General features: G+C 42.3%; 1 pseudogene; it reads right to left on the bottom strand.

Moving 5' to 3' along the window:
- Nucleotides 1-947: 947 nt before the first annotated feature.
- Nucleotides 948-1,201, bottom strand: LOC136154670 (small ribosomal subunit protein eS27-like pseudogene; annotated as a pseudogene).
- Nucleotides 1,202-27,508: the final 26,307 nt, after the last annotated feature.

The following is a 27,508-nucleotide window of genomic DNA, read 5'->3' as shown; positions in this document are numbered from 1 at the left end:
ACGGATCTTGGAATCAGACAGACTTGGGTTTGAACCCTGGATTAACTACTTAACAACCTATGAAATTTCAAAGGAGTTCTTACTCTCTCTGTGTCTAACCCAGTTTCCTCCCTAAAATAATAGCATCTGCCTCACAGAGTTGTAGGGAAGAATAAATAACAGGAACTAAGTGGCTTGGGATTGTGCCATGCTCCTAGGAAATGGAAGTGAAATTGCTTTATTTTGCTTTTGTGTAAAGTGGCAAAGCCACTCCCTAAAGCTTTCCCCTCCCTGGCAATCCTTCATAAGAAGCACATATCCCAACCCAAACAGACTTAACTGAACCTCTCCCTTCTTTTTCATGTGACTTTCCCATTGCACAGACTCTGATGGAATCTGGGACCCCGGCACTCTGTCAGCAGCCGCACGTGCCCGGTGAAGAGGAATAAAGATGCGCCCAAGCACATTAACTGAATAAATGACAAAATGGAGGCTGAAAAATACCTTCTGCCCCTCCTGCCAGGACTAGCAGACTGCGGAATTCCTAGAACCCCAGTAAATTGTGAAATAAAGTGACAGGCTGTGGTTTGATTGAAAATTGTCCATGTAAAAAGTCAACCCCACTCCAGCCACCACTGTGGCTTGTATCTCTGGTATCTTAAACCTTGGTCTTAAATCAAGAAAATGGTGAAGCAGCAGTGGACTAGAAGTGGACTAGCAGTGGACTAGCAGTTCACTTACCAAGAAGAAAAGAAGCATGTTCTCTGGACTCTGAAAGTTGATGTTCTTGGCTTTTGCCCATAATTAACACTTTATTGAAAAGTTGATACCAAAACAGGAGGTCACTGCTGTACTCCTTACCAAAATTAAACATAATTACCTTATCTTGATAGATTAAGTAGAATTATAGAACTGATACGGAACTGATTTCTGTGATATCACTCAAATTCAGGAAATTGTGTGGGTCATTAGCGTTGCTTTCTTCTAAATGAATACCTTTCTGTGAGCCTGGCCTTCCCTCCCATAGGTTGGTACAACTCTGTTGAACAAGCTGCACAAAGGACCACTATCTGAGAATGGCTGCAGACCATGGAAATCCTGTAGCAACATGGACATTTTACATCTATAAAATAAGAATTTGGACATTGAACAAGTCATTTCTTTTTATCCTTTTCCCCTTCTTTTCCAAGGATGAATGTAGTAACTCTCTAGCCAAAGGCATGTTGATTCTTTCACAGCCCCGCCTACCCATCTCTCATGTTTATATTCTAAATACATGTTTTATGTCCAGATGGGAGAAGGATGAAAGGGAGGGGGACAAAGAAATATTTATTTGATTTATGTCTTATCTTGCAGAAAATTGATGCTGCTGGAAAATGAAATTTTATAGGTCAGATTTTTCTTAAGCAGAATTTTATAAAAACAGAAAAAAGAGGTCAATTTTATATGTGGTAATACTACTGACAGAAGGTTAACTCCAGATAACAAAATCTGGATAAATTTGGCTTCCTGTCATGTAACTCAGATGGGGTAGGCTCTCCCCTTTCTGACATACAAGGCATCCTGACCCAACCTAGTGCAGCACCTGGGATTTTTTGGTTTGATTGTATCTTGCACCTGAGCACTCGTTTGTGATGTCTTGTCCTGCAGGTAACCAGGCAAGGCTCCCTCTAATAGTCCAAGTGTCAGGGGGATGCCTTTCCGGTGTCATCTTATTCTGCACAATATCAACCAAACTAGACCATTAGACCTATGACATTCCTTCCCTCCAACCTCAGCACAGCACACACCAGATTACAAGGGGAGAATACGAAATTCTTTACTGAAGAGGGAGAGAAAGCGAGGGTAAATGGAAGTCATGGTCTTTGGTAACCTAATCACAGAAGGGACTCCAGTCATTTTTGCCATATCTGTTTGTTAGAACTGAGTCACAGGAATTCCTTGGTGTTCCAGTGATTAGGACTCTGTGATCTCACTGCCCAGGGCACAGGTTCAGTCTCTGGTGGGGGAACTAAGATCCCATAAGCTTTATGTACAGTTGAAAAAAAAGAAAAGAATGTGGGGATCCATGAAGCCATTTTAGAGACTATCTGCTATATCTGATACTCAATGAAGGGGCTACTGAAACCCAGTGAGAGAGGGATGGTCTTTTCAATATGTGATGCTGGATTCATTGCATATTCATATGGAAAGTTAACCACGATCCTCAAATTTTTTTATACAAAAATTAACTTGATATGCATATTAGTTAGACCAAAATGTAAAAGGCAAAACAATAAAATTTCTAAAATAGAGTATCAGAAAATGCCTCCATGACCTTGAGTTAGACAAAAATTTAAAACAGAGCATAAAGAATACTAACTACAGATGAAAAGACTGATAAAGTGGACTTCATTACAATTATAAGCTTATTAATGATTTTAACTAAAATATTAAAAAATAAAGTATTAGCTTAATTAGCACTATCTACAATGCTTACATCTACAATGTTACAAAACAATGTAACAACAGTTTATTTCTCACTCACATTATAGTCTAATGTGGATTGATTCTCTTCTAAGCAATGACTCAAGGACTCAGAGTGCTTCCATATCGTGGCTTTAAGGTCACCTAGTATTATCCAAACAGCAAACAGGGAAAAAAGTTTGGAAAAGAGAAACTGGATACTCACCCATCTCAGTGCAGAAATAACACGTATCATATCTGCTCAAACTCCATAGAGTAGAACTAGTCCATGGCCAATCCAGCTGCAAAGGAGATGCTGGGAAGTGCAGAGTAGCTCAAGACTGTGGGTATTAACAGACTCCCCCAAGATGAGGAAACAGAAAGCAGACTATGGATCACTTTGGACAGTTATTACTGTGTTTGTGTGTGTGGGCTCACTTGTGTCCGATTCTTTGTGACCCCATAGACTATAGCTTGCCAGGCTCCTCTGTCCATGGAATTCTCCAGGCAAGAAAACCGGAATGGATAGCCATTCCCTTCTCCAGAGGATCTTCCAGACCCAGGGATCAAACCCACATCTCCTGTGTCTCCTGCATTGCAGGCAGATTCTTTACCACTTGAGAGTTGAAAGAATTTTGAAGTGGATGCAGAAAAATAAATGTAAAGAAAAAAATGAACTACTATCTAAATTAAACCATTTGGACATTCAGGTCATCTCCTGCTCCTCCTGATTTGTAAAGATCCTTTTTCTGCCATCCTGATCACTGACACCACACAAAGGATTAATACTGGACAGAGGAGAAAGGTACTGGTAAGAAAGAGATGAATAACTCCTGAAGATGAGAGTTAAGAGTAAGAAAGACCAGAGTCAGCAACACAGACAAGGTTTGGGGAAAGTTTTGGAAAGATTGGGAATGAAAATAAGAGAGTTTGGGACATCTGCACTGCAGGCAAGTAATTGAAAGACATGGAGGAAGAAGTTTTAGAAAGAACTTCATGAAGGTGTGACACACTGAGATTGGAATGGGGACCTTGGGCTCCTTCTGAGACAACATCTATAATGCTAATTATGTTGTTTTTCACATTTTTTTCCTTGATGTTCAGAATACTCTTTCTTTGAATGTGACCTTGCAAGCAAGTCAATGTATGAGAAAGAGCAGAATCTTTGGAGTCAGGCAAACCTGAATTTTCATCTGGGCTTATTAGTTAAGCTATCTGACACTGGACCAATGACTCAGGATTTCTGAGAGCCAATTTCTCCCGTGGTAAGATGGTGGAAAGGGCACTAGCTCACAGTGTTAGGATATGGGTGTTAAAGATCATATGTATAAAGGACTCAGCTTGGTGAATGGCAAGTGTTGAATATACATGAGAGCCCTTTGCCTTCACCCCCACTTTCTGGATGCCAAAGTTCAGAGAACAAGATGAGTAAGGCTTTGTGTAAGAGATGGATGACCAGGAGAATGTTCCCAGGATAAGAACAGAACAAGGAAAGAACTGAAGGTGAGGAATGTTCATGGCATTTGCTGAAAAGAGTAGAGATGGCCTCTCCACTTTTATATCATAAGACCTCTTCATCTTTTATCATATCCTCATCTCTGAATTTCACCAACAGCAGCCCTCTCTCAGTTCCTTGAATATTCTGTGTTTCTTCTTAAACCTCTCTCCCATGGGGCCTCTGCCTGCAATGCTTCCCCCATCTCTGTATCCTTTACTATTCATTCCTATTTACCCCTTATATATTAACTCAAATGTCAGGCAAGACTTCCTTGAAATTCTCAGGTAAGTGAGACCTGTTATATGTTCTAAGGGCCTTCCTGGTGGCTCAGTGGGTAAAGAGTCTGCCTGCAGTGCAGGAGAGCTATGTTCAATCCCTGGGTTGGGAAGATCCCCTGGAGAAGGATATATGTTCTGAGTATAATCTGTCATTTTCCTTTCTATCACTAATCATGGTCTGTAATGATCTATTACTTTGGGTGATTCTTTATTTGACATATATACCCCCCAGCTGGCCATCATCATATCCCTAACATCTAGGGCATAGAAAGTCCTAAATAAGTGCCTTTTGAAAGGATGAATGAATGAGTACATGTCTTGTGATGGGACTAAAAGTCAATCGTGTCATTCAAAGGTCTTTCCAATAGGCCCTCAATGACAGATTGGTCTGAACTACTCATAAATATCAAAATCTTCAGCCCGGAGGCAATGCTCCATTGCAAGTTTTTTTGATGGCTGAGGGCTGATGACTAGCTCTCTAGCGATCCTTTCTGTATCACCCATCTATCTGCGTGTGCTACATATGAAACTGGCCTCAAAAACAGAAAGGGAATTTAAACTCACTTCCTGAATGCTATATCAAGTCCCTTATATAAAAGAATCGGAACTTCTGCTTAAGTGCTTGCTTCTCTGACCAAGGGCCCTCTCTGCTGACAAAAGCCAATAAGAATGGCCATGGGGAGGGACAACCATAAGCCCTAAGTTCAATTTTGCTATTTTCCAACTTGTAAGAGATTGGTTTGGAGTCTTATTTTTTGATCTCACAGGGAGGGCCTCAGACCAGTTTACAGAATGACAGAAGGTTGCAATTCACATAAGCAAGAATTCATCAGAACTTCTTCAAGATTAAATGGTTGGCTACTGTATAGCACAGGGAATGATATTCAATATCCTGTGATAAATCATAATGGAAAAGAATATATATCTATATAACTGAGTTACTTTGCTGTATAGCAGAAATTAACACATTGTAAATCAATTATACTTCAATAAAATAAATTTTTTAAAAAAAGATTGAATGGTTGGCACTGGAAGGCAATGAGTTCTCTGTCACTGGAGGTACTCAAGAGAAGACTGACTAATCCTTTTACAAAATTGCTGCACATCAGATGGGGAGGAAAGGAGAAGAGGCCTGAGATTCTTTCCAACATGGACATTGGAAGATCCTGAAATGGGTGTTCTTTGAGCTGTCTCTGTGGTCATGGGGGATGGGTTTACACTGAGTCATCTCCTTCCTGCATTCCCTTGACCCCAAGAGTCCTCTGGCTAAGATTGGGGTACAGTCTGTGGCCAGGAAACATAACGAAGTTAATACTCTTACAGAGACTGACTCCGTGACCTTGGTTCTCATTAGCTCTATCCTCTAATCGCCCCCAACTTCACAGGTGCATTTCTGATAGGCAACAGTGAAATTAACGAGAGAGACAGAGAGAGAGAGTTTCACACCAGGCAAAGTGATGTAATCCAATGACATCTATTTTAGCATGATAACTTGGTTCTCTGGTTAAGAATGAAATTTTCAGAGGTGATAAAAATTAAAATGCTGGTTTTGAAGTATTTTGAGTGAGAAATTTTCTATCAAAGCAAGAGGAAATGTTATGCAAAAGGATTTGCAGCTTCAACCATGCAGAGACATAAATATCACATATTAATAGATTTGACCTAGTTGCAATTATAGTCAGCTTCATTCTCATCTCCTCTCCCTCACATGTTTATTCTGTATTTGGGTAGCTTACTCTGAAAGTCCACAGGATATCTGTGGAAATGCAAAAAGAATGAAAAGTAGGCAGTTAGCATGATAATAAACAGCACTGAAAATAAAGTGAACTTGAAGATCTTTCAGTGTTCCAAACGACTTAAAATTATTCAGGCGTGCAAATTATTAGTCTTTATTACGTTTGCTGTCTCCAATTTAAGATCACACAATAGATTACCTCATTACATAGTTAGACCTTCAATTATGCTTGACAATGGCAAATATGATACGGCCTTCCCCGGTCTACCTGTTGAATTTCCTATTACCTTCCACTCAACTAAGGATGAGCTGTAATGAATCTGCTTAGCAAATCTCTTTGAACTTTAGAGTCACACAAGAACTCAGAAAGCATCTAACTCAGAAATTCTCAGTTTTCTGGGGTTATGTGAATATCAGAGATTCTGAGGAAAGCCATAGACACTTTCCTCAGAACACTGCACATGTGTATTTACACACGCACACACAATCTTACATACAGTTGCCTGGGGTTTAGAGAGAGCCATGAAGCCCATCCATGGAGCCCAGATTAAGACATGTACCCATGCAGACTTTTCCTTTGAAAGATAAGGAAGCTAAGGAGAAAGATCTATTTAGATTGATCTTCCCAAAGTTTCTGCTCCAATTGCAATTTGATTAAAAAATAAGACAATTTTAAGAAGAAACTGAAGACAGGAAGTTTAACAGAAGGTGTCACTTGATTAGAAAAAACACCATTAAAAAACTTTGAGAGTCGGGAGTGATTATACAATATGGTACTTGCATATGTATTTTCTAAATGGAATATTATTTGTACATGATATGCCCAAAGAAAGACTAAGGCCATTCCATCTGCTAACCTTGCTACACATTCTTTCATTTCCCACTGTCATGCATATTGTAACATAGAAGTCTACCCTTTCCTTCTTGCTAGTTTCTTTGGAAATTTGCACTTATCAGTTTAATCATATTTTCTTCCCATTCTAAGCAAGGCCTACAAAAGGTACTGTTTGTATGGTTACCTGTTTGTGTGTCTATTTTTTTGAGGAAATAGATTTAGAGTGGACCTTCTGACATATGAAAAGATTTTTCCCTTGCAGTTAAGTTTCTTGTAGGGCAAAATGAAGATTTACACATTGTCCAAATCCTAGTTGCTTCCATACTCTCTGCATTGAAATTATTTCCCTGGGGTATCTGCTTATTAGGGTCAGCCTGGGAATATGACCTGCAGAAGCTGCTATAGATCAATGTAGCCGGAGACTAAGAACTTGCTGAAAATTCATCATCTATGATTCTATCAAGTCCCGGTTACCCACAGAGTCATGTGAAGACTAGGACCAAACACTGATGCCAGGAATCAAATACAGCACCACCAATGAGTCTCCACAAATCCTCTGTTTCCAAGAGTGTAATGGAATCCACTGAGCGATGCTAGTTCTGTAAACCTAAAAGCAAACACTGCCATCCCAAAGGCTAAGCACAGATCCAGGTGAGAATACTGAGTCTAACAGATAAGATGCCGTGGAAACTGAGACAGACCTAATTTAAGCAGAAGTTATTGTTATTATTTTTTATTTATTTAGATCAGCCTTCTAAACCTAGAGTGAGTAAGAGTTTGGGGACCTCTAAAAATAACAGCTTGTAATATTTAAAACCACTAGTTTTTCTGAATGTAAGGACAACAAATATCAAATTCTACTTGCCACTGGCTTCTCCTTTGCGGTGAAACATTGGGATTCCGGACTCTGAACTCGTTGAGGCTGAGCTTCAAATATTTTTTGGCAATTGGTGGAAACTGCAAAAATGTTTAGGGGTCCTGATCTTCACCCGCAGAATCATATACTTTTGCTAGCTGAAAGTTCTTGGGACCGCTCCAATTTGGAGATGATTTGACTACCTACACAACTGATGAATGGATCCACTCACTTTTCTCCAGAGAGAAGACCTAACAAGGTAAGTGTTGGTTTTAACTGCATTTCATGTGAATTGGTTAATATGGTCCACAAAAGAATTAGCCAGAGTAGAACCCACTGACTACGAAAAAGGGATCAATTTCCAGTTTTGCAGGAAAAGGAGGATAAGCCCAGAGTGTTAATCTCCTGGGTGTTGACTGTTCTTGCTCTTGGTGGCCCTGAATGAGCTGCAGGACAGAGAGGGCAGACGGGCAAACAACCACACACCAAACATCAGGGCCAGTGCACCACACTCCAGTCTCTGTCAGTGACCTGCCAGGGCCAACTCAAGAGTCAGAGCACAGGTGGCCTGTCCTCAAAAGCTGTGCAGGCTCACACTTAGGCCACATCTTCTGTCCCTGAGGTACGCCAGTGTGATGATCATGGGTGCATATTCCAGAGTCACACTGTCTAGGTTTAAAAGGCTGACTTCACCACTCCCTAGCTGTGTGAACTTGAGCAAGTTACCTTATCTCTCTGTGCCTCAGTTTCTAAAAGTGGAGTGGGTAGCCTTTCCCTTCTCCAGGGGATCTTCCCAACCCAAGGATCGAACCCAAGTCTCCTGCTTTGCAGGCAGATTCTTTACCAGCCGAGCCACAAGGGAAGCCCAAGAACACTGGAATGGGTAGCCTATCCCTTCTCCAGCAGATCTTCCCGATCCAGAAGTCAAACCAGGGTCTCCTGCATTGCAGGTGAATTCTTTACTAACTGAGCTACCAGGGAAGCCCTCTAAATCTGTAAAATGGTGATGATGATAATAATAAAAGTATATTGACCTCTTAAGGTCCTTGTGAAGATTAAGTGAATTAATGGCTATATCATGCACTAAAGTTAGCAACTGAATATGCAATGTGTTGTATAAATATTAGCTAATATCACCAGACTTTGCCCAGTTCTCAAGTATCAGGAGACATAGCTTCATTCAAGAGCATATTCAGAAAAGACAAACTTAATTCTCATTTTTCTTCTTCATTATGTGGTTGAAGGAGTGAAGAGGATGAGACCTAGCTGGTATGGACAAGTATTGCAGTCTCACACACTCCTTAGTGTGAAGGGGTTTGTAGTGCACATCATTTGTGGAGTAACCACAGAAGGCCACATGCCAGTGGGTCACCTGGGGAAATGATCAGTTACTTGGGGACAATGGGCTATGAAAACCACTCTTCTCCTGTCACTTCCTAGGGTCCATAGTAAGGCTTAGTTGCCAGCCAAGGCATGGTTCTAAGATGCTACTACTGATTCTCCCAAATAAAATGGGCAAAGTGCTATCAGATTAGTGAAGGGGGACATCGAGGTACACTTCCAGGTGCATCTGAGAGTCTCATACTGTGGCCAAGCAGTCACATGGCTCAGTGTTTAACACATGGATTGTGACATCAACTCAGTATGAATCCTGAGTCTGCAACTACTTGCTCTGTGACCCTTGGAAAGATATTTAATATATTTCTGCTTCTGTTTATCATCTGTAAAATAAAGATAACAGAACCAACCTTGGAAGATTACAGTGGGGCTCAAGATGAGGTAATACAGCTGAGATAGTTAACCCTTTGTTGCTTCGCAAATTGAGCACATAAGCACACAACACAACAGCTGACCTAGAGGAGGTGGCTTGATGTTTGGTATCTATTATTATTTCTTCTCTTTAGCATGGGCTACAGTTTTTTTCTTACCAGCTCAGAACCCTCACTAAATCATGTGGTCCTCTGAACAGTAGTCTGGACTCTGCTGCCAAGTGTACTGTTTAGGAGGCCAACACCAAAGTACACCAATATCTTGTCCATGTAAATGTGGCTCATTAGTGTCACAGCCTTGACTTAGGGTCATAGGTCAACTCTTCAACAGTCATTGTATTCACTTCCACTTCTGGGAACACACCCTCCCCTAGGCCGCAGTTTCCCTGTTTATAGAATGAAGGAGTTTGGGGAGAAGATCATCTCTAAGGGCCCTCCCAGCTCTGATACTCTAAGTCCTCATGGTTTTATACCTAAAGACATAAACATGTAGAAACGTCATGTTCTTGAGATTTTTAAATAAATGATACAGACACAGACAGGGATGAGGTTAGTAGAGGTAGTGATGAGTTCAACCCTTAAGAATAAAAAGTGATAGAGAAAAGACTTAAAAACTCCCATAGGAACATCTAAGTAGGGAGTAAGGAAAGGGGTATATATGAATTAATAACCCAACTTTGATCAGTTTCAGTGAAGACAAGAGATGCCTGCTACTGGTGGGGTATTGACCTGTCTACACTCATTTCACCCAAAGACACAGCAGACCCCAGACATCTCAGAGCCATGGGCCATGTCTGCCCTGAATGCTCCCTCACTGGGATCTTGGACTAGGGAGATATGACCAAGGCCAAGGGTTTGTTATAGAAGAAACAACATTCCATGCACCAAGGCCAATTTGAATGCAAGTTTACCCACTGTAGTTCTTGGCATGAAGCAAGAAACAGATTTGTTTGAACAGAGCGGTATTTCTATTTGCAATCATACCACTGTGTGCTGTGATCCTATTAATTCTCACAAGCAAAGCAGCTCAGTGGGGCTGGCTGCCTCCCTCTGTGTGCATGCGTGCACAACCTCCAAGGAATGCTCAAAATGGGATCGCGGAGGCAGTAGGTGGCAGTCAGCTACTTTCTAATTCAGGAAGAGTCCAGGGCCAGAAGGCCATCTTCTGCCCAAAGCAAAACCACGATCTCGAACACTCCTTGAAAAACCACTACCTATTTTATGGTTGAGGGAAGGAAACCAGATCTGCTTCCCACCAAGAGGAGGGTGGGAGAAAATCATTCATCCACGAATGGGAGGTAATCTGCTATGGCGGATAAAAATAAGAGCTCTGGAGCCAAATTGCCTGGGTTTTCCTCCCTAGTCTGCTGCTTATCAGCATGTGACCTTGGGCACATTATTGAACCTTGCTTTGCCTCAGTTTATTCATATGTAAAGTGGAGGAAATAATTGAACCTAGCTCATAGAATTCTGGAGAAAATTTAATGTTAATAATTATAAAGTATTTATAACAGTGCCTAGTGTTTCTTAATTGTTTACTAAACAAAATAATCTTTATATGCTTGGCACCAACTAAAGTATCTGAAGATCAATAATAATTTAAGTGCTTTTCTCCTTTATTAAAATCTTCCCCTCCTTGCAGATGGTGACTGCAGCCATGAAATTAAAAGATGCTTGCTTCTTGGAAGAAAAGCTATGACAAACCTAGACAGCATATTAAAAAGCAGAGACATCACTTTGCCAACAAAGTCCATCTAGTCAAAGCTATGGTTTTTTCAGTAGTCATGTAAGGATGTGAGGTCAGACCATAAAGAAAGCTGAGTGCCGAAGAATTGATGCTTTTTAACTGTGGTATTGGAGAAGACACTTCAGAGTCCCTTGGACAGCAAAGAGATCAAACCAGTTAATTCTAAAGGAAAGCAATCCTGACTACTCATTGGAAGGACAAATGCTGAAGCTGAAGCTCCAATACGTTGGCCACCTGATGCTAAGACCTGACATTAGAAAAGACCCTGACACTGGGAAAGATTGAAGTCAGGAGGAGGGGACAAAAGAGGATGAGATGGTTGGATGGCATCACTGACTCAATGGATATGAATTTGAGCAAGTTCTGGGAAATGGTGATGAACAGGGAAGACTGGTGTGCTGCAGTCCATGGGGTTGCAAAGAGTCGGACACAACTGAGCAACTGAACAACACCAACTTGCAGAGCACAAGTACTAATGACCAAAATCAGTAGAGATTTTTGTAGATAGCCTCACATTATTGTGAATTCATGAGTGCCAGATAGAATATTTTTGTCTTCAAAATTCATATGTTGAAATCTCCCTCAAGGTGATGGAATTAGAATGTGGGGGTCTTTGGGAAGCAATTAAGTCATGAGGATGGAGGCCCTTAAATGGGATTAGTTCACTCTCTCCCATTCCAACACATCAGGACCACTGAGAAGGCCATCTATGAACCAGAGAGGTGGCCCTCATCAGACATCACATCTCCCAGCACGTTGATCTTGGACTTTCCAGCTTCCAGAGCTGTGAGAAATAAATTTCTGTTTCCTATAAGCCTCTATCCATGGCAACTCTGCTACAGCAGCCTGGATTGACTAATAGAACCACCAGACTTAGGGAATGTTCTAATCTAAATGATAAATCAAGAAAGATGCATCTCGCTTAAGGTAATTGTATTAGAATAAGGTGTGCATGTGTGCTCAGTCATGTCCAACTCTGTGTGACCCCATGGACTGTAGCCTACCAGGCTCCTCTATCCATGGGATTCTCCAGGCAAGAATACTGGAGTGGGTTGCCATTTCCTTCTCCAGGGGATCTTCCTGACCCAAGGATCAAACCTGCATCTCTTGTGTCTCCTGCACTGGCAGGTGGATTCTTCACCACTGGTGCCACCTGGGAAGCCCCAGAACAAGGTAACTGATAAAGCAAGCAGACTCAGATATGTGATTGGCTCAAACACAATAGAACTTTACTTCTCATGCATTTAAAAATCCAAACAGGTGTTCCTGTTAGACAGGCAGTTTTCTTCTAAGCAGTGACTCAGGGACCCAAACTCCTTATACATTGTGGCTCCTTTATCTTCAATATGCAGCTTCCTTGATCACTATACTCCTTTGTATCAGAACAGTGAAAAGAGAAAGTTGGGTGGAGAAAATGCACGATTGCTTAGAGATGATACACTCTCTTTACTCATGTGCTATTTGTGAGAACTAGACAGATGACGTCATCAAACTCTCATGAAGACTAAGAATGTAGTTCCCAACAGGACAGTCACTTTCTTCTGACCACTCCACACAATGGAAGGGGAACATGAATTTGGTTGGATGGTTAGCCATCTTTACCATTGGCTCTAGGGTAACAAGTTCAAAATTGGCAGAGTAAGGGTGGGGTAAGATTTTGAGTTCCTAGAGGTCAGAGGCTGTCTTTTATTCTTCTCTATGTCCTCAGAACTCAACACAGGGATGATATCTTTGTAGGGGACAAAAGAATCAAGTTGGCTATATGTCAACAGTGTGCCCAATTCTCCTTTCTTTTTTAAAAAAATTATTTTATTCTTGGCTGCACTGGGTCTTCATTGCTTTGTGCAGGCTTTCTCCAATTGCAGCAAGTGGGGGCTACTCTTCATTGTAGTCCATGGGCTTCTTATTGCAGTGGCTTCTCTTGTTGCAGAGCATGGGCTCTTGGGCATGCAAGCTTCAGTAGTTGCAGCACACAGACTCAGTAGTTGTGGCTCACAGCCTTAGTTGCTTTGCAGCTTGTGGAATCTTCCCAACCCAGGAATCAAAGCCATGTCCCTTGCATTGGCAGGTGAATTCTTGCCCACTGCGCCATCAGGGAAATCCCCACTCTTCTTTCTTGTCAGCTATCTCTACTGTCTACCTGGTACTCTCAATCTTCAACTTTCACATGTGGGCTGAACTCTGAAGTTTTCCAAACCTTTTCCATCACCACATAAGAGAGATCCAGGATTCTTGGCTTTCAAATATATCTAGTACCTACTCCCCCTCCCCCATTTAATGAAGACAGTAGGCTGCTCATTTGCACATTTCTTTTGAAAGAGGTTGAAAATACAACTTATCTTCTCTAGTCACACATTTAAAAACTCCTTTATGTTGCCTAAATCTTAAAGATCTCCTCTCTAATTTGGGGCTTCTCTGTCCATTTTTGTGACAGGTTTCATTCATACAAATTCCCCTTCTCTTTGAATTCTAGTGAGGAATCAACTGTTCCAAAATTAGACAGTGGAAACAATTCCCAGAAGCACTGGTCTGTCCCATGGAGTCAGGCTTTGGTGATATAACCCAAGTCCAAATACCTCCCAGAAGTTAAGGATCTGAATATGAATGATTGATGTCACAAGTCTTTTCTGAGTAGCTAATACAGATAAATGGTTTCAAAGCAGTATTTAAATCTGCCAATAATGATTATAAAATGCTTCTAGTGTGATCAGATGTTTTTCTCCAGTGGCATCAAGTATGCTAGGGTCTGAGGATTGATCTAGTCTAAACATGGTCTGCAAAGGCAGACCTGAAATTTAGAATCTGATTTTCATGCCAACAGAAGAGTACTGTATGTATTATATAGGTATATGTGGGTGGGTGTTTTTATTTGAGCAAGTGGTATATATGTATGTGTGTGTGAATGTATACTATCATCACATGAGTGAACAAGTATCTCTGTATGTATGTTTGTGCATGTCTAGATATGTGTGTATTCATTTGCATTTTTGTGTGTATATATACATTGATGTGTGTATATATGGCTTTATATGTATTATGAGAGTGTTTACATTTATTAGTACGTTATGTGTTTGTATATGTATGTGTATATACATGAATATGTATCTGTATATATGTAGGTGTGCATGTGTGTGCATGTCTGCACATGCATGTTTTTGTATCTGTGAATGCATATGCCTGTGTTTATGTGCATGTATGTATGCATGTGAATAAGTGTTTTTATGGATTTGTATAAGTACATGTATATATTTACACATATAAGTATATGCATATTTTAACATAACACCCATATATGTGTATAAGTATTTATGTGTATACAGTTATATTATACATGCATATAAACCCCTTAAAAAGTTTCATGAAACATTTACAACACTTAAGGCACTCATTTTTCATGCAATGCTATTTTATTAAAGAAATACCCAAGTCATGACTACTTAAATGATTTTTCTCATCTATTAATAGGTTGAAACCACAGTGTAAAAAATATGGCAAAAGATAACAATCATAGCAAACATTTGTTAAGCACTAGCTCAATGTCAAAGACTTTACATACACTATTTTATGTAACAATCACTACAATCCAGTGAGGTAGACACTGTTAACAATTCCATTTTATGGACAAAAGAACAGAGGCATATAGGGGTTAATCAACATGCCACATTCTGGTGCCAGAATGAATAAGCTACTAGAAGTCACTAAGCAGAGCTGGAATCTGGAGCCAGACAGTATGGCTCCTAGGCCCTCACTCATAAACAACAGTCTGCACAAACCTGCTCCCTATTTGTAAAGAGGCGTCTCTAATCCCCTTGCTCAATGTTCTGGTTGAAAGTTCATCCCTCTCCACCTCTTCACTCCATTTCTCAGATCCAGTGCCTGCTGCCAGGCCCATCACTGGCAGCCTCCCTAACTCAGGCTCAATTACTCAAGTGACTCTGAGTCGACGGGAACAAATGCAGTGGAATCAGATGCAGCTGTAAGACATAATCACGATTCTCCAGCAAGTTTCATTATCATGATTTTTCCTGCAATAATGATCCCATGTCTTTGAGCCCCACTCACTCATAAGAACTGGGAGACAGGCCCCAGCGAATCAAAGTGACTGAATCTTTCTGGCGTGTCCGATTGCACAACGGGCATAAATCCATGCCCTTCATCATCTTTCTGTATCTTGTTTTGACATCTACTAAATGAAGTTAGCAATAACTGCAATCTTTATGAAGCCCTCCTTCCAGATGGTCTTCAGTTTTCATATTTGGCAACTGGAATTTTCTCTTTGTCTTCTTGTGCTGGTCTCTTTTTTTCTTTTCTTTTCTCAGTTGCTCTCTGTTCTCCATCTCCCTGTCTAGATCATAAGAAACTCAAAGCCCAACCCTTTCATCTCCTTTCTGGGTGTTCCTCAGCCAGTGGAAGCATACAAAGAAAGGTTCCAGCATAGCTAGGAGTCCCTCACTGTCGCACAGACCTCTCACCCTGTGGCTAGCACAGTTCTAGGAACTGCAGATCTGGAGACCCCCAAAGACACAGCCCCTGCCAATAAAGAACTCGGTTCAACTGCTCCTATAGGACATATCAGCAGTTCTATCTCATTTAGCTTGAAGGAGTCCTTTGATCACCATGAGGAGGGAAGGAATTCAGGTCCTCAAGTAGGCCTGATGACTCAACTAATGCAAATTCCCTCTTCCAAGACAACCCTACCTTCAAAAAGCCTCCATCTGCTGCTTTTGTAGGTTGGATGGAGTGGGGGTAAGGGTCTACAGGGGCAGCTTAGCCACCCTTGAGAAGTATTAGAAAGGAGTCTTTGGTAGTTCCTTGGCTGATCCCTTGAAACTGTGTGGTTAGCCCCAGCAGTCACCATTGTATTGTGAATCGGGCCTCCCTGGTGGTTCAGACAGTAAAGAATCTGCCTGTAAAGCAGGAGACCCAGGTTTGATCCCTGAGTTGGGAAGACCCCCTGGAGAAGGGAATGGCAACCCACTCCAGTATTCTTGTCTAGAGAATCCCATGGAACCCTCTTACACTGTTGGTGGGAATGCAAACTAGTACAGCCACTATGGAAAACAGTGTGGAAATTTCTTAAAAAACTGGAAATAGAACTACCATATGACCCAGCAATACCACTTCTGGGCATACACACTGAGGAATCCAGATCTGAAAGAGACACGTGCACCCCAATGTTCATCGCAGCACTGTTTATAATAGCCAGGACATGGAAGCAACCTAGATGCCCATCAGCAGATGAATGGATAAGGAAGCTGTGGTACATATACACCATGGAATATTACTCAGCCATTAAAAAGAATTCATTTGAATCAGTTCTAATGAGATGGATGAAACTGGAGCCCATTATACAGAGTGAGGTAAGCCAGAAAGATAAAGACCATTACAGTATACTAACACATATATACGGAACTTAGAAAGATGGTAACGATGGCCCTATATGCAGGGCAGAAGAAGAGACGCAGAAGTACAGAACAGACTTTTGAACTCTGTGGGAGAAGGGGAGGGTGGGATGTTTCAAAAGAACAGCATGTATATTATCTGTGGTGAAACAGACCACCAGCCCAGGTGGGAGGCATGAGTCAAGTGCTCGGGCCTGTTGGGCTGGGAAGATCCAGAGGAATCGGGTGGAGAGGGAGGTGGGATGGGAGACCGGGATGGGGAATTCGTGTAACTCTATGGCTGATTCACATCAATGTATGACAAAACCCACTGAAAAATTAAAAAAATAATAATAATAATAATGAAAATCCCATGGACAGAGGAGCCTGGCGGGCTACAACCCATGGGGTCTCAAAGAGTCAGACACAACTGAGAGACTAACACAGCACAACCTGTCATCTCTGTACTTTGGTCTCCTCTTCTGTACAATAAGAATGATAATAGCACCTGTTTCGAAGGGGTGTGTTTAAATGAGTCCATCCACTCCAAAGTGCTTAGATGCATGCCTGGCATATAGTGATGAAGGATTGTAAGCTTCCATTATTATCAAATTACTTAATACCCATAGCCTCCAGTTTTGCACTTCAGTCAAATATCCAGGACTCCAGGAAAAGTCCCCTCATGTATCTCATAACATTCTCTTTATTTGATTTTATCTGTGTGGATGGAGCAGAGTGAGAAAGGAGGAGAGAGGAGATGAGGCTTAAGAGGTCAGTAGAGCCCAGACCATGCAGGGCCTCAGGGGGTGTGGCAGGAGGTATGGATGTAATCAGAAGTGGTTAGAAGCTTCTGAATGGGACGTAATCTGATTTAGATTAATAAGGGATTATTCAGGCTACTATTAGAGAAGGAATGGATTGCACAGGACAAGAGTGATCACAGTGTGACCAGAGACTAGTTAGGAGGCTATGGTTGTGGTGCAGGCTAGAGATTATACACACACACACACACGTATACTGAATAAATTTAATCACATTCTGGAATTTTTTTGAAGGTGGAGGCAACTGGAATTGCTGGTGAATGTTTTATATATATCACACACACACACATATATATATACACACACACACATATATAAATATATATATATATGTATGTATACATATGTATATGTGTGTGTGTGTGTGTATATATATATATATATATATATTTGCTTGGTGGACTTTCCAGGTGGCGCCAGTGGTAAAGAACCCGTCTGCAATGCAGGAGACATAAGAGACTTGGGTTTAAACCCTAGGTCAGGAAGATCCCCTGGAGGAGGGCATAGTAGCCCACTCCAGTATTCTTGTCTGGAGAGTCCCATGGACAGAGGAGAATGGTGGGCTACAGTCCATAGGATCACAAAAAGTCAGACATGGTTGAAGCGACTTAGCACACACACACACACATTTATTTGTACATTGATTATATATACATATATTTCTTCTCTCTTTCATAAGAGTCAAAATAGAAGAAAAGAGGCATACACTAGTCCAAAAGAACATACTGTCACTCAATTTTGAATGAATGATGGCAAGAAACTGTCATAGTAAAGAATTTTGAAGTGGTTTAGTTAAAGGTCCTGAAGAAAGCAGGCTTAGGGGGAGAATATTCAGTTGGGGGTATGAACATTTTCTATGATGATAATGATGATGATGATGACAATATAGCCTGCAGACAGGGAGCTAATGATGCAACAGTGGCTGGCTGACTGGAAAAAGTTAGCACTTCTGTGCAGAAATGAAGAATATGGTGCACATCCACACCCCTGCCCAAGCTTCTGTTGCCAGGAGTAAGAGCGGAGCTGTTCTCATTATCTCTGAAGTATGGAGCCACAGAGCTGGTGAGTCTTCTTATAGCACAGGAAAGCTAAAATTAGCAGCAAATGCTTGTTTTTAAAGCTCCTTGCACTTTCCTAGCATGTGTGCTATCGTACTGCTGCCAGTTCAAGGTTTTTAATACTTAGCTATCGCTTTTAGCTATGAAAGCTTCATTCATCAATCAAGGTTTAATCTCAGCTATGAGTCCAGATGAAAATGAGCATTATATAACATGACATCATGATATCAAAAGCACATGACATCGTGGTCCTGAGACTAAAGATGAAGATCCAGGGCTGGCTGTGCATTCGAGAGCCCTGGGCCAGGCTAATCATGACCTAGTTCCACCTGGCAAGAGGGAGCACCATTTTGCCAGATTCAGGATTCGATGGCCATAGGCGAGGAAGGAAAAGGAAGAGATCCAAACTGACTTTTTGAGTGTCTTGGAATCAGTGTTTCATAGGAAGGTATTTAGTGGACTTGAGCTTGGTGAATGGAGCATGCTGGTAGGGTTGGGGTCATGGCCTTTGGAGGGGCCATTTTGCCTAGACTTCCCCCAGCCCACTCCATTCCCCAAGCTACCAGCAAGCATCAGGAGAAAGCTAAGGATAAGTGGAAGCAAAACTTGGGGCAGTAGCAAGATGTGCATATTAAAGTGTGTAAAGCCTCTGATATAATACGTACTCATTTTAGTGTTGGCTCACAGCTACGATTAAACCTTGACTGATGAACGAACCTTCTCCCTGCACCTTTGACTGATTTCTTGCTCTATTATCAAAAGTCTATATTTTGGGAGACTGCTCTTTGAAAAGACAGAGGAGTGGATTGATCCTTCAGGGTAAGGCATGTACTTTCACAGGAACCTGAAGAACTATCAAATTTCCAGCAGCCTCAGCCTTTGAAAATGAGTGCTTTGCTCTGAAAAGGTCGACCATGGCTTTTCTTCTGACAGAAAATTACTCCCTGATCAGTACCTCAGTGTGCTGATACACATGGCTGAAAACCACAAGTTGCATGTGGGAAAGAGCACAGGTTTCTGATGCACAAAGGTCTGGGCTCCCATTCTGGTTCACCAACTTACTGGCAACATGACCTTCCTCTTCCCGAGCCTCAGTTACCTCATCTGGAAAATGGAAGATACTCATAAGATTGATGCAAAGATTACATGAGCTAATGCATGTAAAGTGTTTAGCCCATAATAATCACAAAAGCCAGCATTCATTCTGCACCAAAGTTTTTGATTCATTCGTCAACACTCATGTACACATCTGAATGCTACCTCAGAACCAGATGTTCTTGGTGCTGGGGACATAGCAGTGAACAACTGTTCATAATTATCTTATTTGCTTTAAATCTCAGAACAAGCGTGTGGTAGGTGTTTATGACTCCCATTTTTTACAGAACAAAAGAGGCTTAGAGAACTTATATTACTTCAAAGCTTCTCTCACCAATGTTCCTGCACAAACAAATACATGCTGGCCAGCCAGTGAGTAGCAGGGCAGAGATTTTCACTCATATCCTTCTGACCCGACACCACACTCTCCCCACTGTGCTCTGCTTTCATACCTATGGCTTGAACCCCTCTGCTCCACAGCAGCTTTGTATATCTGGATAATGTTAGATGACTTTAAAAAAGAAAAAAAAAAAAAAAAGGAAGGAACATGCCACCTTTGGGGGCATGGACCAGTGTGCTGGATCTTGCTGAAAATGAGGTACTGGTCTCAGAATTGTTGGGGTAATAAGACTGTTCTCTGCTCAGGAGCTTTTGATTCATGAGAAAGTTCACAACCTGCAGGCAGTACTGATGCAGGCGATCAGAATGGTGGAGGAGGTGGGAGACAGGGACACACATTGGCCAGACTCTGCTTCAAGGAAGCATGGTTACATGCAGCAGCCAGCAGCTCCCTCAGGGTCTGCCACCAGCGCTGAGAGCTGCCTCTGCCAAAGAGCAGAAGGACCCGAAGTACTGCCTTTCCTGAAATTTCCCTCAGCAGGTGGCAGGGCCAAGCGGGCAAAGGATTATGGGTAAAAAGGCCTGGACACTTTTGCCTACCCCAGGGCAACTGTGAAGGTCAGCACTGGCTCCAGAGCTCCTGGCGAGTTGGGCCGAGGTGCAGTCAGGTCTGCCTTGCACTTGGACTCCTTCCTCTCCTCGGTCATGCTTCCTTTCACAGGTGTTAGTCCCTAAAAAATATCATGTCCTCTAAATTCCATCTCAGCTTCTGCTTCCAGAAGACCCAGAATGAGGAAGTTGGTGTGAGGAGTAATCAGGTCTCCAGAGTGGAATCACTGGCTGCCAGGCTGGCATTGAGAATCCGCTCACTAGTGACAGGCGGAGCGCACAAAGTGGTGGTCTAATCGTTAGAATAGTCACCAGAATCTGAAGACTGGGTCCTGTGGAGAGGAAGTTCCTAGCAGGCAGGAGGTCTCAGGCTATTTCGGACACTTCTGAGCCTACAGAAGTGTTTTGCATTAGGTTCAGGCTTTAGTGTAAGCAATTCTGCTTCTTGGTTCAGCAGATGCTATGATGTTGGAGGGGTCCATGGTGAGAACAATGCCCACCGATAGATTTTGGCAAGCCCCAGAGGAAGAGCCACAAGACAGTCTGCTGGGGTTCTAGTGCAAGACCATGGTGAGAGACCTGAAAAACTTAAAAACTCCTCATGGTTGCTAGTGGTACAGACGGAATGCCCAACCCTTAGACACCAGAAGCTCATGGGTCCAGAATCTCCCCGTTAGTCTGGATGCTGTCAGGGGCCCCAAGTCACAAGATGAGGTGAGCTGATCAATAATCCATAAGAAGCTGGAAGGAGTACATCTTGGATTAAGTATGAACAAGGCCACAGGGTAGAAGCATGATGCATGAGTTAAGTAGCCCAGATCCTTGCGGCATCCACCAGTGTTACCCCCAAGCCCTCCATGAGCTGACGTTTGAGGCCATATGCAGGATCCCATACCACCAGCTGGCAGAGGAGGAAAAAGCCTGAGCTTGATTTATGGAAGCAAAGGCATCTTCATGTGGGTGGGTGTGGTGCCAGGGAAAAATGGACAGTACCTTAGTGCGGCCTCTCTCAAAGATGGCCTTGACAGACAGTGGGTAAGGAAGAGATTGTAATGGGCTAGTTTTGGACAGTGTACCTGGGTAACCACTGTCTTTGGAAAAAGAAGAGGTGAATGGTCTGGCCAGCTGGATAGGGTCCATAAAGGAGAAAGACAAGAGTACGGAGAGCAAGATGCTCAGCAGTAGAGGCACGTGGATGGGCACCTGGGAGTGGGGCCCAAATATGAAGACCTCTGTAGCCCATTTTAATCTCCACCAGCAAGCATTTGTTGTGAGAGAGGTTGACAGAATGACCCAGCCAGGTAACCTCAGTCAACCTTTACCTTCTGGGGTCCCCAAAGTGACCTGATGGGGACATGAGCGGAGTGGCTATGGTGGCAGATATGAAGCCTGCACATGGCCCAACAGCATGATCTCCCACTTCAGAAAGCATGGATCTAATTACTGTGGCCTCTCAGTATTCAACTTGTCAACAACGGAGACCAACACTGAGCCCCAACCACGGCACTAGGTCTTAAGGAGTCCTCCTGGACACCTGGAAGGCACATTGACTACACTGAGCTTTCCTTACTTGGAAAGATCAGTAGTTTCTCCTCACGGAGAGAGGCCTGGAACAGATTCTTCCCTCACAGCCTTGAGAAGGAATCAGCTCTGCCAACACTTTGATCTCACATTTTTAGGCCCCCGAGCCATGAAAAAATACATTTTTGCTAAGCCCCTCAGTTTGTGGTGCTTTCTTTAAAAAGAAAAAAAAATTATTTATTTGGCTGCACTGGGTATTAGTTGCGGGGATCTTTGGTTGTGCCATGTGGGATCTAGTTTCCTGACCTGGGATGGAACATGGGCCCCTGCACTAGGAGTGCAAAGCCTCAGTCACTGGACCACCAGGGAAGTCCCTGTGGTGCTTTCTTATAGCAGCCCTATCCAACTAACACACCACTTACTTATCACTCACAAACCCCATTGGGAGAATCTATGCTTTCCATCCATGAACCTCAGGACTTTGTTAGCTTCAAGGCTGTGATTCCCAAAAGGGAACACCTCTTCCAGAGGATACAACAAGAATCACATTGAATGATATAAGGCACAGCTGCAACCTAGGCACTTTGGACTTCTTACTAGGGACACCTGGACAAGAATGAGCCGCTGTCTTGACAGGACAACTGACATGGTCACCAGGAAGCAGTCAGGATGCTGTCACACAAAGGGTATAGAACCAACTACCAGTCATGGTCCTGAGACCAACTGTAGTAGCGGTTCATCCAGTTAACCTCCCTCACCTGCCTCCTCTGTTTTCCGTCAGGAAGAGAGGCCCACTGACTCCCATGGTTCCCAGAAGACCTGTCCCTTGAAATTGTGTGAAGAAGTGAATCCAGACGGCACAATGGATAGACTCTGATAGACGTGGGAATGCGCTAATTCAGATCCCTCTCCAAGGAAGGACTTGTTGCCCAGTTTTGAGGAGAGCAGTCAGCAGACAGACTTGACTGCAGACAGCTGTCACCCAAGGTGACATGTCCCAAAATGAGGACTGAGGGAGGCAGGGCATATCGCCCGCTGCTGGGCAACTCTGACAGATAACTCCCTCTCTAGAGCTCCTGTGCCTGGTTAGCTGACACTTTGCTGAGCCTGAATTGGAGTTCAACTTCCTCCTCTCCCCTGTCTGATTTTTCCCCAATCCCTTCGTAAGCACTGACCCATAATAAACACCTTGCACCCTCCAGTCTGTTTGATATCTCCTTCCACAGAACCCAATTTGTGACTGTGTGGGGAAATGATGTCCTCTGAGGAATAGCCAAAATATTTCGGGATTTTTCTGAAAAGAGCAAATTTCAAAATGACAGGAGAACTCTTTTTTAAATATATCAAGGCTTGTCATGAAGTATTAGGTACAGGAGATTCTACTTAGCTTACTCTGGGTGGCTCCATGAGGTGAAACTAGGCAGGCCTAATGGAAGGACATCCCAGGCAGACAGATTTGGGCTCAATATAGAAAGAGATAACTTTCTAGCATTTTGAGCTATATGAAAAATGAAATGGCCTGGACATGAAATCCTGCTCTGGAGAATGTGCAGTGGAAACTGAATGAGCCCTCAGAGGGCGATGGTAGCACAGATTCTTGCATTCGTGAGGGCCACAGTCTGGATGACCTCTGAGCCTCCTTGGAGACACTCTGGGGTCATGATAGGGGGTCAGCTTCTTTTGTCTTTTCTTAGCACTTTCAAAAATTACAAAGGCAAATTACGCCATCTATAAACTTAAAACAATACAGAAGGGTAAAAAGTAAAATGTGAAAGTCTTCCATTTCCTCTACCCTCCCAACCTCACGGCCCTGAGGTGACCACTGAAGGTACCTGATGTGACACCCCATCTCCAGACATTTAGGTGATCTAGGCACCAAGCTATAGTTTACAGATATCTGCTGATTTCGCCCTCACCCTCAACAATAATCCTGTTTGTAGAGATGAAGATGGACCTAGAGACTGCTGTACAGAGTGAAGTAAGTCAGAAAGAGAACAGCAAATATTGTGTATTAACACACATGTGGAATCCAGAAAAATGGTACAGATGTCCAGAACAAATGTATTGACACCAAGGTGGGTGAAGGGGGCATGGGGTGAATCAGGAGATTGGATTGACATATATACACTACTATGTATAAAATAGATAACTAATGAGAACTTACTGTATAGCACAGGGAACCCTACTCAGTGCTCTGTGGTAACCTAAATGAGAAGGAAATCCAAAACAGAGGGAATATATGTATACATACAGCTGATACACTTTGCTGTACAGCAGAATCTAAGACAACATTGTGAAGCTACTATACGCCAATAATTTTTTTTTTTTAAATCCCATGAGGTAGGTACTCACATCCCTGTTTTATAGGTAAGGAAACTGAGGTTCAGAGAATGTCACAAAGTTAGGACACATGACAGTGACAGAGCCAGGGGTCAAAACCATAGACTTCTTAACCATAGCACTTCTCCAACCATAGACTCTTAACCATGACATTGTACTCCAGAGACGAAATGTGGAGAGGGGACCAGTGATGAGCAAATATAACCAACACAATTACATTTTAGCAAAGGACCATAGTTTCCAAAACTTTTCAAGTTGTTGATGGCTATGCACAACACACTGCGAATCAAAAGATTTGTTGTATTCCAGTGGCTCGTCAGATTCTAGGAAGTCACCTGGAATTTCTCCCATCCTAACCCTTGAGGATCCATCTCTAGCAACAGAAGTCTCTGGTGATCTATGATGGTCACAAGTGCTTACATTCAGCTCTTGAAGATTCAGATTATTCAACAGCAAGAGGCTCTCAACCCTGGCTATACATTAGAATCATCTGGGGAATTTCTCCAAATACCTAGGCTGCATCTTGCCCTATAAATTCTGAATTAATTGACCAAGGAGACAGCTTAGACACTGAGATTTTTACAAAGGCTTCTCTAATATCCTCAAACATGGAGGCCACGCTGAGGAGAAACTGATAACATTTGCATCTGGACAAGCTTACAAAAACAGGATTCATGTAAAAAGTAGTACGGGGCTGCCTTCCTCTGCTAGAGGTCCAAAATAGTCTGTGGTGGTGGTTGCTTAGTCGCTCAGTCATGTCCGACTCTTTGCGACCCCATGGACTGTAGCCCTCCAGGCTCCTCTGTCCATGAATCTGGATTTCCCAGACAAGAATATTGGAGTGAGTTACCCTTTCCTTTTCCAGGGGATCTTCAAGACCCAGGGATCGAACCTGCCTCTCCTTCATTGGCAGGAGGGTTCTTTACCACTGAGCCACCAGGTGAGCATCATAGTCTGTGGTACTTCTCCCCTAAAATGGTACTAGGACTCCTTGCTGTCTCTCACGAGAGTTGAATGTCTTGTGACTGCGACCAAGAGAATCAGAATCCGAGACTAATCCTGACCTGAGGGAGGCAGAATTTTACAATACCAAGGTCTACCCCTTTGATGACTCAGGGATAAAGTGAATTTGCATAGAAACTCATCCTAAATCCTATCTTAACAATCCTTTGTTTACTATCGTGTCTCCAACACTAAAACAATGCCAAGTACGTTTGTGTGCACGCACTTAGATTGCTCAGTGTCCATCTCTTTGCGGCCCCGTGGACAGTAGTCCACCAGGCTTACATGCTTAATTGGTATTTATTAAATACTTACTACTTTTGGACTCTGTGGGAGAAGGCGAGGGTGGGATGTTCTGAGAGAAAAGCACTGAAACAAGTATACTATCAAGGGTGAAACAGATCACCAGCCCAGGTTGGATGCATGAGACAAATGCTCAGGGCTGGTGCACTGGGAAGACCCAGAGGAATGGGATGCGGAGGGAGGCAGAAGGGGGGATCAGGATAGGGAACACATGTAAATCCATGGCTGATTCATGTCAATGTATGGCAAAAACCACTACAATATTGTAAAGTAATTAGCCTCAAACTAATAAAAATAAATGAAAAAAAAATAAAAGGGGAAAAAAATTTACTGAATGAATGAGTGAATGAATGGACTTCTGTGACCAGCCCCCAGTTCACAGTACTTCTTTCCAGGTCTGAGCTTCTGACCAGTCTCCTTACAGCCCCAAGCCCACAGCTTAGAGCAAGGTTTTGATCCCAGGTCAACAGTATCAACATCACTTGAGAACAAGTTAGAAAAGAAAATTTGCCAGCTCCAACCCAGACTAGAAAGTCAAGGAATGGGGCCCACTCATCTGTGTTTTATCAAGCCCTCCAGACGATTACTGTGCACCTTGAAGTTTGAGAACCACTGCTAGAGATAAGATTCCAATTCTTCAAGAGGTGGCACAGGCTCTTCGCTCTCTGATCCCAACTTCCCCTTTCAGTCTCCACTACCCTGACTTTCCTGCATGCATTCAGGGAACCAGATACACTAAACATCTCCCTCTCTCCAAAATATGGCATGTTATTCCTATCAAATACTGAATCATTCTTCTAGAATCCACCCATATCTCTTCTTTGGCATTTTCTTCCCTGTTTCTTCATTCTTCTGTTCATTTGATCACTAATTCAGTTAGCCAACAAGCATGCATTAAGCCTATAGTTTCTGGGTGCTAGAGATCTAAACATAAAGAAGCTTGCTGTCTAGTGGATGCCAACTGAAAGAAAAACTCACAGAATAAGAGCCGTGAGTTTAAGTTTTATTCAGCATCTCACTGAGGACTATAGCCAGGGAGACTACAGCTCTGAGGGAACTGCTCCAAAGAGGTAGGGGATAAACCAGTTTATATATGATTTTTGGCTAAGGAAGAGGTGCAGTCAAGCATACATTCTTGGTAAAAGATTATTGTTCTTCACGGAGAACAGATATCTCAAGTTAATCATTTTATTCCTTTTCTATGCATGGGAAAATGTAAGAATCTGGGATCATTAAAATTTTTTTCTTGAAACAAATATATCTATCTATGAGGGTTGGCTATCCAAAGCTCAGAGTGCCCTGTTCTTCATCCTAAATTTGTCTCTTTCAGGGTGCAATGTCAGTCGGTAACTACAGTGGCTGGAACTAATCCTTATAGAACTGGATGATGAGCAACACTTTGTTTTTCTTTGTTTATATGGAAGACGATGAAATACAAATGAAAGGTTAAAACACAATATTGCAAGTGATATAATAGAGATAATCACAGGGTTTTATGCCAGTTGAAGTTGAGTTGAAAATCCCAAACTCTGCCTGGATGCAAGGGGAGTGGTGGTCTGGAAGTCTCACAAATGAGGTGACACCAACAGAGTCCTGAATTACCAAAATAACCATTCCAGGATCCAATTTATAGTATGGTGACTATGGTTAACAATACTGTATTGTTATTAAATACTTGAAAGCTGCTAGGAGAGTAGATCTTAAGTTCTCAACATCCCCCACCCCCATCCTGAAAAAATAGCAACTTATGTGAGCAATGGATGTGTTAACTGACTTGACTGTGGTAATCATTTTTCAGTACATATATATACACCAAAAAAATCCCATTATATGATGTTATATAATTCTAACAGCAAATCTTAATAAAATTGGAAAATAAAGGATAAAGAAACATTCC

Source organism: Muntiacus reevesi, chromosome X (genome assembly GCF_963930625.1).
Source record: "Muntiacus reevesi chromosome X, mMunRee1.1, whole genome shotgun sequence".
Lineage (NCBI taxonomy): Eukaryota > Metazoa > Chordata > Mammalia > Artiodactyla > Cervidae > Muntiacus > Muntiacus reevesi.
This window is presented reverse-complemented; position numbering and strand designations above follow the sequence as displayed.